We start from the raw sequence: 13,554 nt of genomic DNA, 5'->3' as shown, positions 1-13,554 counted from the left end.
GTAAGCTTTCCGGATTCGATGGATGCTTATTGCTAGAGCCATGGATGTTCATTAGTTATCAAGTACAAGCCATTGGAAGGTGGTTCAAGGTGAGGGTCTTTAGTGTTTGAAGCCATTAATGAGAAGCAACTACCATTTTTCATGAAACCTTTGGATCAAATCTTAATTGATAAATACAAAACCGATTCGGGAGATAACCATCTTTTATGTTATTGTCCCTAATGTGAGAAAAAGATCCGGAATCTTCCCCTTTGCCTAAGGAACCCGATCCTAGTGACCTAAAGTTCCAAGAGACATTCTCTTTGTAGTTAACTTCAATTGATATTTTTACTTAACTTAAAATCAACTTTTTCAACCACAATTCCATTTTCTTTAAAAGCTAATTTTCATAAGGAAAAACACCATTTCATTACCTTCACTAAAGTCACTTGTACGAAGAAAACTCATCCCTGTGGACGATCCTAGAGCCACTATACTATAGTAGTCATGCTACCCTAGTGTAAGGTGATTTAGGTTTTATAAATTTTGTTGATAACACCCGTCTGACGCAAGAATCAAATGGCGCCGTTGCCGGGGACCAAATCAAGTGGTGTAGTTGCCGGAGATGGTTCCCAAGTACATTGACATTACTTTTGGTGAACACTTGTGATCTTCATCACAAGTTTGGTGATTTTTCTTTTACTAATTCTTTTTCTTTGTCTCTATTTTAGCTTATCTTTTATTTAGTTTTTAGCTAACCTTAACCTCTTCCTAGAATTGTATTTATTTTGTTTTCTTTGTTTTTGTTTCAGTGATCTCTAGCTGTGCATGCCCTATTGGATAAGAGATATTGAGGGAAGACTTGTGAAGATTGAAACTCCTCAAGAAACTGAGTTGGAAGTGTGCTTGAACATCATGGATGTTCCACCTGAAGGCCAGAATAGCCAACATGGTTAAGAGGATAATTTCAATGCATACCGATTCATGAGGGACCGCATGCACCCACCTCGTATGAGTGCACCTTCATGCATAGTGCTTCCCACCGAGCAGCTAATAATCCGACCTCACATTGTGCCACTCCTACCTACTTTCCATGGGATGGAAAGTGAGAATCCTTACTCCCATATAAAGGAATTCGAGGAGGTTTGTAATACATTCCAAGAAGGAGGAGCTTCAATTGAATTGATGAGGCTCAAGCTATTTCCTTTCACCTTGAAGGATAAGACTAAGATTTGGCTCAATTCTCTAAGGCCAAGGAGTATCTAAGCTTGGACTAATTTGCAAGCCGAGTTTCTCAAGAAGTTCTTCCTTACTCATAGGACTAATGGTTTGAAAAGGCAAATTTCGAACTTCTCAGCTAAAGAGAATGAGAAATTCTATGAGTATTGGGAGAGGTACATGGAAGCTATTAATGTTTGTCCTCACCATGGCTTTGACACATGGCTCTTAGTGAGCTATTTTTACGATGGTATGTCTTTTTCAATGAAGCAACTCCTAGAAACTATGTGTGGAGGGGACTTCATGAGTAAGAATCCGAAGGAAGCCATGGACTTTTTGAGTTATGTGACTGAAGTTTCAAGAGGATGGGATGAACCAAACGCTAGAGAGGTGGGAAGAATGAAGTCTCAACCTAATGCTAAGGGTGGGATGTATGTTTTGAATGAAGGCATTGACATGAAGGCAAAGGTTGCAACTATGGCAAGGAGATTGAAAGAGCTAGAAATGAAGAAGGTACAAGAAGTGCAAGCCATTTCTGAGACATCAGTGCAAGTTATGCTTTGTTCCATTTGTCAATCTTATGAGCACTTGGTGGAGGAGTGTCCTACCATTCCAGCAGTGAGAAAGATGTTTGGTGATCAAGCAAATGTTATTGGTCAATTCAAACCCAATAACAATGCTTCATATGGCAACACCTACAATTCAAATTGGAGGAACCATTCAAATTTCTCTTGGAAACCAAAGCCACCTCAGTACACACAACCTGCTCAAGCACCTCAACAAGCCTCGAATCTTGAACAAGCTATAGTGAACCTTAGCAAGGTTGTGGGAGACTTTATGGGAGATCAGAAGTCCATCAATGCTCAATTGAATCAGAAAATTGACAGTGTGGAGAGTACATTGAACAAAATGATGGATGAGATGCAAAATGATCTATCTCAGAAGATAGACAATGTCTAATACGCAATCTCAAGGCTTACCAACCTCAACACAGTGCAAGAGAAAGGAAAGTTTCCTTCTCAACCTCATCAAAATCCCAAGGGTATCCATGAAATGGAGGCTCAAGAGGGAGAATCGTCAAAGGTAAGGCAAGTCAAAGCAATTATCACCTTGAGGAGTGGTAAAGAGGTTGATCAACCCACATCTAGGCCAAAGCATAATGAAGAGAGTGTAGCAGAAAAAGAAAAGAGTGAGGAAATTAAAGGAAAGAGAAAAGAGAAAAGTACAAAGAAATATGACCATGATTCTAGTGTGGATGAAGAACCTGAGAGAATAGTCATCAAGGAAGATATGATGAAGAAACACATGCCTCCACCTTTCCCCCAAGCTTTGCATGGCAAAAAGGGAACCAATAATGCATCAGAAAATTTTGAAGTGTTGAGGCAAGTGAAGGTCAATATCCCTTTGCTAGACATGATCAAACAAGTGCTGACATATGCAAAATTCTTGAAAGACTTATGCACTATAAAAAGAGGGTTGAATGTGAACAAGAAAGTCTTCTTGACTGAGCAAGTGAGTGTCATCATACAATGCAAGTCTCCAGTGAAGTATAAAGATCCGGGCTGCCCTACCATCTCAGTGAGTATTGGAGGGACTTGTGTGGAGAAAGCTTTGTTGGACCTGGGAGCAAGTGTGAATTTGCTAACCTACTCTGTCTACAAGTAGTTGGGACTTGGAGAGTTTAAGTCAACATCCATCACTTTATCTCTGGCAGATAGATTAGTGAATATTCTAAGAGGGATGATCGAAGATGTCTTGGTTCAAGTTGACAAATTCTACTATTCAGTGGATGTTGTTGTTCTTGATACGGATTTGGTTGTCAAAGGAACTAATTATGTTCCTATTATACTTGGAAGACCATTCTTAGCTACATCAAATGCAATCATCAATTGTAAGAATGGAGTCATGCAACTCACGTTTGGAAACATAACATTAGAGCTTAACATCTTCCATTTGTACAAGAAGCATATCCATCCGAAAAAAGAAAAAGGTCCAGGGAAACTCTGCATGATTGGCACTTTAGTGGAGGAGCATTGTGATCAAAGAATGCAGGAGGATTTGATTGAGAGTCTTGGGGATCTTGATGAAGGGTTACCTGAACCCTCAGATTTGCTTGCTACCCTGTCTCATTGGAGTATGAGAGAAGAAATTCTACCCTTATTCAATGAGGAGGAGACACAAAGAGCTGCTAAGGAGGAGCCCCCAAAGCTTATTCTTAAGCCACTACCCACAGAGTTAAAGTATGCATGCTTGAAAAAAGAAAAGCAGTGCCCTATAGTTATATCTTCAGCTCTTACCATTCATCAGGAGGATTGTCTACTTGAAGTCCTTAGAAGATGTAAGAAGACAATAGGGTGGCAAATTTCTGATTTGAAAGGGATCAGCCCTTTAGTCTGCACCCATCATATTTACATGGAGGATGAAGCTAAGTCAGTTCATCAATCTCAGAGAAGGTTGAACCCTCACATGCAAGAGGTGGTGTGAGCTGAAGTTCTTAAGCTGCTTCAGGCCGGTATTATCTACCCCATATCAGATAGCCCATGGGTGAGTCCTACTCAAGTTGTGCCAAAGAAGTCTAGGATCATGGTGGTGCAAAATGATAAGGGAGAAAATGTCTCTACACACCTCACTATAGGTTGGAGGGTGTGTATCGATTATAGGAGATTGAATGCAGTGACAAGGAAGGACCATTTCCCTTTCCCCTTTATTGATTAGGTGCTTGAGAGGGTCTTTGGGCATCCTTTTTATTGTTTCTTGGATGGCTACTCCAAGTACTTTAAGATAGAAATTGATGTTGAAGACCAGGAGAAGACCGCTTTCACGTGCCCATTTGGCACCTATGCATACAGGAATGCCTTTCGGCTTATGCAATGCAGCCGCAACTTTCCAAAGATGCATGTTAAGTATTTTTCAGTGATATGGTGGAGCATATTATGAAAGTCTTTATGGATGATATCACCATATATGGAAGTGCATTTGATGAATGCTTGGTCAACTTAGAAGTTGTTCTAAATCGATGCATTAAGAAAGACTTAGTGCTTAACTAGGAGAAATGCCATTTCATGGTACAACAAGGGATTGTCCTTGGGCACATCATCTCCAAGCAAGGCATTGAAGTTGACAAAGCAAAGGTTGAACTTATCGTCAAGTTGCCATCCCCAACAAATGTCAAAGGAGTAAGGCAATTCTTGGCCATGCTGGGTTCTATAGGAGGTTTATCAAGGATTTCTCTAAGCTTGCAAGGCCTCTTTGTGAACTATTGGTGAAGGATGCTAAATTCATATGGGATGATAGATGCCAAAGGAGTTTTGAAGAATTGAAGCTATTTCTAACAACTGCACCAATAGTGAGGGCTCCCAACTGGCAACTGCCCTTTGAGGTAATGTGTGATGCCAGTGACTTTGCCATAGGAGCTATTCTTGGGCAAAGAGAAGATGGAAAACCCTATGTGATCTACTACACGAGCAAGACATTGAATGAGGCGCAAAGAAACTACACAACCACTGAGAATGAATTGTTAGCTATAGTTTTTGCCTTGGATAAGTTTCGTGCTTACTTGGTGGGGTCCTTCATTGTGGTTTTCACTGATCGCTCTGCTTTGAGGTATCTATTGACTGAGCAAGATGCTAAAGTAAGGCTGATTAGATGGATCCTTTTGCTTCAAGAGTTCAATCTCCAGATCAAAGACAAGAAATGAGTGGAGAATGTGGTAGCACACCACCTTTCAAGGCTAGCCATTGCACATAATTCCCATGGTTTGCCCATCAATGATGATTTTCCAGAGGAGTGTCTCATGTTGGTGGAAGTTGCTCTTTGGTATGCTCACATTGCTAACTACCTAGTCACAGGAGGAGTTCCAAGTGAGTGGAGAGCATAAGATAAGAAGTACTTCTTTGCAAAAATTCATGCCTACTATTGGGAAGAGCCATTTCTATTCAAGTATTGTGTAGATCAGATAATAAGGAAGTGTGTTCCTGAAGAAGAGCAACAGAGGATCCTCAGTCATTGCCATGAAAATGCATGTGGAGGTCACTTTGCTTCTCAAAAGACAATCATGAGGGTGTTGCAATCGGGTTTCTGTTGACCATCACTTTTCAAAGATGCCCACACCATGTGCAAGAGTTGTGATCGATGCCAGATGGTTGGGAAGTTGACACGCAGGAACATGATGCCTTTGAACCCCATTTTGATAGTTGATCTTTTTGATGTTCTGGTCATTGACTTTATGGGACCATTCCTAATGTCTTTTGGCTACATCTTGGTAGGAGTAGATTATGTTTCTAAGTGGGTTGAGGCAGTCCCATGCAAGCATAATGACCATAGAGTGGTTCTCAAGTTTCTCAAGGAGAACATCTTCTCAAGATTTAGGATGCCCAAAGCCATAATTAGTGATGAGGGTACTCATTTTTGCAACAAGCCTTTTGAAACTCTCCTAGCCAAGTATGGGGTGAAGCATAAGGTAGCTATACCTTACCACCCTCAAACTAGTGGGCAAGTTGAGTTAGCAAATCGGGAGATTAAAAACATATTGATGAAGGTGGTGAACATGAATAGAAAAGATTGGTTTGCCAAGCTCCTTGATTTACTATGGTCATATAGAACAACTTACAAGACCATTCTTGGGATTTCTCCTTATCGCCTAGTCTATGGCAAAGCATGCCATCTCCCAGTGGAATTGGAATACAAGGCTTGGTGGGCAATCAAGAAGCTCAACATGGATTTGAGCAGAGCTGGGATGAAGAGGTTCTTAGACCTCAATGAGTTGGAGGAACTGATAAATGATGCCTACATCAATTCAAAAATTGCAAAAGAGAGATTGGAGAGGTGTCATGATCAATTGGTTTCCCGTAAAGATTTTCAAAAGGGACAAAGAGTTTTGCTCTATGACTCTAAGCTCCACATCTTTCCGAGCAAGCTGAAATCAAGGGGGGACTTCAAAGTAGTTGGGCATGTCCTTAAAGATTCTTGGCAGAGGAAAAACCCTGAAGAAAAAAATTCACCAAGGCATTTCATACACCCTTACGAAAATTTCACAGGGTATGCGAAACCCTTCTCAAATAGTAAGGTAAGCTACTACTAGTTTTGAGCCCTTTAAATTCCATTTCGCACACCTAACACTAGTTCGCACACTATGCGAAAATCAAAGGGGTCTACGAACCCATTTAGCACACCCAACACTAGTTTGCACACTGTACGAAAATCTAAGGGGTCTGTGAAACCATTTTGCACACCCAACACTATGCGAAACACCATTGTGAATTTATTTTTAAAGACCTCCCGAACCCTAACTCCCCCATTTTTCTCCCATTTCGCAAGTACCCTCCCATTGCGAATCTCTCTACCACCTTGCGGTCTCTTCACAATGTCACCCCCTGCCTCTGTTCTGGTTCCACCATCTATTCACACGCCCCCCCTCGCATCTCACTCCTCCGTCCCTTTCCCATTCGACACCCCCCTTCGAGCACGGACCCGAGGCCCATTTCTCCATTTCCATATGGTAAGGACCTAAGGGGCCCTTGTTGCCCCTTCGTAGAGTCGCACTCTGAGGCAGAGAGTCTCCTCTGCTCAAGTGCCTCGTGATTCGCCACCTCAGGATGCCACCACAGAGGCCTCGCAGATTCCCCCTTCTAAGGGTGGAACGCCCACTAGTTCCTCATTTTCTACTCCTCAGCATAGGTATGAGACTAGGAGACCAACTACTGCACAAAGGGCGACTGCTTCGCACCCTCAGAGTTCAGTGCGACGCCCTCCTACCAAGAGGGCCAGGAATTCAGGCCCAGGCGAGTCATCTAGAGCTTCACAACCTGAGCCTCTTGTCGTTACACATGCTCGAGCTCCTACAAATTCTGAGCTTCCTTCCAACATGTCACCGGGGTGTATTATCAGATGCTCGATGCTCACAGCATCGCCCATTGAGGGCAACTCAAATTGCAGATTGAGACCTTTCCACTCAGAGTCCTATTTTGATCAGGAGGCCTTCCGATAAAAGCCTAAGCTCTGAGACTCTTATGGCCTACTATAGAGGTACTATCTTGAGCAGTTTATGACTCCTCGGGAGTTCTTTTATCCTAGAGTACCATTAGACTTTTATCAATCCATGACTACTCGTGGCGTCCCGAGTCCTACCTCAATTCACTTCACCATTGATGGACGTCATGGTATCCTTGAGGCCAGAGATATTGCAGAGGCTCTACAGATTCCTTTCGAGCCAGTTGATCCATCTGCTTTCCTCCAATGGTCCCCAGTATCTCAGAGGGACATGGTCCGCATTTTATCCAAGGAGATCTCTACAGATTCGATCCTTTTTCGGAAGGAGCTTTCACCTGGGATGTTCCTCACAGATGTGGTGCTACGCTCCAACCTCTTTCCCTTACAACATTCGGTACAGATGTGAGAAGCTATCTTGGATGCTTTGTTTTGCATATCAGAGGGCTTCTACTTTGACCCACACCACTTGATCATGGCTGTCCTCGTCCACTTTGAGGAGAAGGTCCATAGGAAGAAGCTTCAAAGGGCGGACACCATTCCATTACTATTCCAGAGGTTGCTTTGCTAGATTTTGGGGCATATGGGTTTTCCTACTGAGCCTTATCACGAGTGACGTGACATTTGTCGAGAGCGATTCACTTTTGACAAATGGAATCAGTTGGCGGGCTATTTTGCACCTCCAGGAGCCCATCCCATGGTAGCACCTCTAGAACCCCCACAGACGGAGCAGACACAGTCTACTCCAGTACCTACAAAGCAGGGTGAGCTTTCGACAGAGACTATACCACCCGCCTCTACATCACATACTTCAGCACCACCAGTGTCCATGCTTGAGGCTGTTTCTACTGCTCCCCCTATGACTCTTACTGTTTCATCTGTTGCTCCTACTACATCCGAGCCTTCCATCACCGTCTTTGCTTTGGAATTTCCAGCCTTGTAGCTACCTTGTAGACACTGTCGACCACACACACCGCTCTCTTCCAGAAGATGGTTGAGATGCGTTCCCAGCAGAACCAGTAGATTACTATACTTCGCCAGATCCAACAACACCTGGGTCTTCTGCTTCCACCTTAGCCTGACCTTCCTACATCATCAGAGCCTTTAACTCCAGTTGAGGATACTATTCTAGCTGATGACACTACCACAACAGAGGTCCAGATCCCACCACCTCAGGAGACCACCACAAATGCCATTGCTTCAATTGATCCTCATGATGAGCCTCAGACAGTTGACATAGCCACAACTACACCTGATGATGCATTATCTCCACCTGAGGCTCCTACTACTTGATCATAGGACATCTCTTTATCTTATTGTATTTACATATTATATTAGTGGAGATTGTTCCTTGTTTTGATGCTTTATATTTTGGGATTGGATGTATTACCTGATGATATCTCATATTGTACTTTCTCAGATTAATATATAGACATCATTTTTAATTATACTTGGCATTTTTCTATTTCCTCTACTCATTACTCTTTCTTTTTTTTGACTCATGTGGTTTTTCCTATATGACTCAGACTCCATTTCACTTAGGAGGTACCATTTCCTCCCTTTATTTTCAATTATTCTTGACACATTGAGGGAAATGTTGATCTTGGTTGGGGGAAAAGTTGAGGAAGGAAGTATTGTTAATAATGCTAGGTTAATTTGTTTATTTAGTTACTTTTTGCTTAATTTAAAAAAATTTTACTCTACTCTCCATGGTTATTAAGGAAAAATTCTCAAAATGAAATGGGAGGAATTGAGTTCTTGCCTTTTTACTTGAATCTTAGAGTTTGTATTATGCTTATTGAGGTTGATGAATTATTGAAACTCTTATTGAATTCAACCTTATTTCTTCCACTTTAATCTTACCACACACTGTGCACATTAGGTTCCGGTTATAAGATGAAAGACTATCTCACCCCCTGAACTTAGGAAAATTTCGACTTAGTACCTTTGACCTCGTTTTAATAGTGTTGGGACACCTTATAAAAGGCCAATGAGCCTTCAAAAAAAAAAAAAAAAAAAAAACAAAGTGTTTCACTTACCTTGAAACCCAAACAAGGTCCGAGTGGTATATGGCGAAAGTCTTTAAAACCCGATGCCCTAAGCCTTTATTGGTTGGGAGTCACCAACCTCAATGCTCATTATAAGGGTGAATAGGTGGAGTTTAACATATTATAGGTGCTTGAGTATTGAATTTCAATCTCAAAAATCCGGGGTGAAATATGAGGAGTTAGTGGTCGAAAGATCCTTTAAGCTTGATACCCTAAACCTTGATTGGTTGGGATTCATCGATGGATCCCCGTCACATAAACACTTTAGAAAACAATACCTTTAGCATTGTACTCCTACAATGAAAAAAAATTGTGAAATAAAAGAGGTGCATTCTTAGCCTATTGGAGGTTGGTCAGTTTGCTAAGGTTTGAGAAAAAACTAGGTTGGGGGGAGAGAATAGTTCAACATACTATAATCGGAAACTAATAAGCTTAACACTTAGATTTTTGTGGAAGAGTAAGAATTGGACCTCTGGGAGTGGAATTTCTTTTGATGCTTAAATTTGCATAATGCTCTTTATAAATTGTGATTAAGCAAGATATTTGATGACTCTTGTTGAAGGTTGGGTTTTGCCTCTTTGATGTTCTATGAGAGAGTATGATCCGCATCATGCCACTTGAAATTTTTTTGGAGTGATTAGCATGATTTTGTAAATTATTTTACTGTCTATTTTTCGTTATTTCTCCTTCATTGCTAATAGACTAGCAATGTGTCGGTTGGGGGGAATGATTACTACTAAAAAAATGTTATTTTATAGCTTGAAATTAACTGTTTTAAACGCTTTTGAGTAGTAGTTAATACTTTTTAACTCAATTGGCACATTAAGAAACCTAGCAAGGGTTACTAATTAGTTTTGGCTAGTTTTGGTGTTTTGGTAGCTTTTGGATCATTGAAACAAGCAAAGAATGAGGAAGAATTTTGTGCTATCCATGGCAATGCAAGTTGAACCTCAAATACATGAAGAATTCGAGTTTTGGAGCACTTCATAGCTATTTGCCAAGCCAATCAGAGATGCAAGGAAGAAAACAAGAGGAAGAAATCCAACATGTAGCAATTTTGCATGTTTATGCGAAAATTTCGCAGAACATGCGAAATCAAGAGGAGGAGCAGTTGTAGGATTGAGTGAAGGACAATTTCGCACACTGTGCGAAATTTCGTACACCTTGTGAAACCACAAGATGCAGCAAAAATGAATTTCGCACACCATGCGAAATTTCACATGGTCTGCGAAATCTTCCTGTGCATCGACTCCGTTAGATTTTTATCTCCATATTTTTGTGTAAATTACTATTTCTCCTTTTAATCAACCAATGATAGGATTTCTTGGTTAGGAACTCAAAAGGGGGGTTGGAAAAACCTCTCTATATAATATCTTTTTGTATAATCTTTTGAAAGAAAGACGACACTTGTAATTCCCGTAGAAAGAAATATACAGAGCTCTTGCTCTGCCTTTGCTTCTCATTTTGTTTTCATTTTTCTTTCTAACCAAACTACCTCTGAGGATGATTTCTCAGGGGATGAGTGACAAAGTTTTATGTTTCTTGGAGTGATGGAAACTAGGTGAAGGACCCGGATGCAAAGGTGTGAGTTTTTCTTGCTTTAAATGAAGGTAGTTGTTAACCATTAATGGTTTTTATTTCAAGGTTTAGCTTTAAATCCCTTAGAATCACCTTGAATGGCCAATACTTGGTAAGTTTTTCGGATTCTATGGATGCTTATTGCTAGATCCATGGATGTCCATTAGTTATCAAGTACGAGCCATTGGAAGGTGGTTCAAGGTGAGAATCACCTTGAATGGCCAATACTTGGTAAGCTTTCCGGATTCTATGGATGATTATTACTAGATCCATGGATGTTCATTAGTTATCAAGTACGATCCATTGGAAGGTGGTTCAAGGTGAGGGTCTTTAGTGTTTGAAGCCATTAATGGGAAGCAACTACCATTTTTCATGAACCCTTTGGATCAAATCTTAATTGCTAAATACAAAACCAGTTCGGGAAATAACCATCCTTTATGTTATTGTCCCCAATGCGAGGAGAAGATCCGGAATCTCCCCCTTTGCCTAAGGAACCTGATCCTAGTGACCTAAAGCTCCAAGAGACATTCTCTTTGTAGTTAACTTCAATTGCTATTTTTGTTTAACTTAAAATCAACTTTTTCAACCATAATTCCATTTTCTTTAAAAGCTAATTTTCATAAGGAAAAACACCATTTCATTACCTTCACTAAAGTCACTTGTACGAAGAAAACCCATCCCTATGGACGATCCTAGAGCCACTATACTATAGTAGCCATGCTACCCTAGTGTAAGGTGATTTAGGTTTTATAAATTTTGTTGATAACACCTGTCTGGTGCAAGAATCAAATGGTACCGTTGCTCGGGACAAATCAATAAGATTTTTGCATTCAAAGATTTCAAAAAAAAAAAAAAATCCTTTAACTTTGCATGGAATAGGTGATTTCACATAGCCATGCAAATTCTTCTAGAGACCACTTCTATGGCATCATTTCCTCTTCGAATTTCCATATTTTGAATTTTTAAACCCTTGGAAATTTCTTCTTTCTTTGATCTTTAAAATGCTACAATATCACAAAAAAAAAAAAAAAAAAAACAAAAACAAAGAATTATTGCACTTAGAAAAAGATAGGAAAATTGAAACAAATGGAACAAAGGTAAAGAAATTGAAAAAAATAGAACAATTGGCTAGTAGTCATTTTAAAATGATTAAGCCTTTCCAAAAATATTTACTCAAGTCATGGAAGGATCAAGGAGGAAGAGTTCCTCATTCTCTTGCACCATAGGCTCAAAGTAAGGCTTAAGTCATGTCCATTGATTTTGAAGACATGTCCACCTTTTGAATTAACACTTTCAATAACCTCATTTGAATGCACTTTATAAACCGAATATGGGTCATTCCACCTAGATTTGAGCTTCTTTGGAAAGATGTGTAGTTTGGAATCATTTAGGAGCACTTTTTGTCCTTGAAACTCTTTTCTAAGGATAATTTGATAATGCAATCTCTTAAGTTTGTCCTTGGCAATCTTTGAATTCATATTAGCTTCATTTCTCAATTCTTCTATCTCATGCAACTCTAAAAATCTCTTCAATCCGACTCTTTGAATATCAAAATTAAATTTCTTGAGAGCCCACCATTATTTGTATTCCACTTCAATGGGCAAATGAAAAGTTTTAGCAAAAACTAGCCTATATAGTGACATCCCAAGGATTGTCTTAAAGGTGGTTTAGCAAGCCTAAAGTGCATCATGAAGTCTCACAACCTAATCATTGTGATTTGTATTCAACATTTCCATTAGGATGTTCTTGATTTCACATTTTACAAGCTCCCACTTGTCCGCTTGTTTGCGGATGATACAACGTGACTACTTTATGCTTCAGTCCATATTTAGCAAGGAGGTTGTTGAATGGATTATTGCAAAAATGACTACCTTCATGACTAATAATGGCCTTTGGTGCTTAAAACCTTGTGAAGATATTCTCCTTAAGAAATTTTACCACCACTTTGTGACCATCATGATTACAAGCTATTGCTTTAACCCATTTTGACACATAGTCTGCTCCTACTAAGATATAGGAGTATCCAAAAGAGAATTGAAACAACCTCATGAAGTCAATCCTCCACACATAAAACAATTCAACTACCAATATGGGGTTGGGTGGCATCATGTTCTTCTTTGTCAACTTCCCAAGCATTTGGAATTTATCACAAGATTTGCAATGTCATGAGAACCTTTGAATGGAGTTAACTAATAAAAACCTAATTGAAGAACCTTCAAAGTTGCCCTTTGAGTGGAAAAGTGAACTCCATATGCATGTGCATGAAATTGCATACTAATCCCTTGTTGTTCTTTTTCCAACACACACTTTCAGATGATTTAATCAACACAATACTTATACAAGAATGGCTCCTCCCAATAGTATACATTCACTTTTGACAAGAAGAATCTTCTTTCTTGAGTTGTCTACTCCTTAGGTAATTCTCGGGTGATCAAGTAATTTGCAATCTGAGCATACTATGGATTAATATCCACTTGCAAGAGAACATCATTAGGGAATTTCTCATTAATGGGAGAACTTTTTGGAATACATTCCATAGAAATTTGGGAGAGGTGGTCAGCTACCACATTTTCCTTATCCCTTTTGTCTCTAGTTTCAAGATTAAACTCTTGAAGTAGTAAAATCCTCTAAATTAGCCTTGCCTTAGAGTCCTTCTTAGTGACTAGATATTTCAAAGATGAATAATCATGAAGATCACTATAGGAGCTTCAATAAGATATGCCCTAAACTTGTCTAATGCAAAAAC

The sequence above is a fragment of the Vitis vinifera genome, chromosome 16, assembly GCF_030704535.1.
Source record: "Vitis vinifera cultivar Pinot Noir 40024 chromosome 16, ASM3070453v1".
In the NCBI taxonomy this organism is placed as follows: Eukaryota; Viridiplantae; Streptophyta; class Magnoliopsida; order Vitales; family Vitaceae; genus Vitis; species Vitis vinifera.
The sequence above is the reverse complement of the archived record's forward strand: the minus strand, read 5'-3'. Positions refer to the sequence as shown.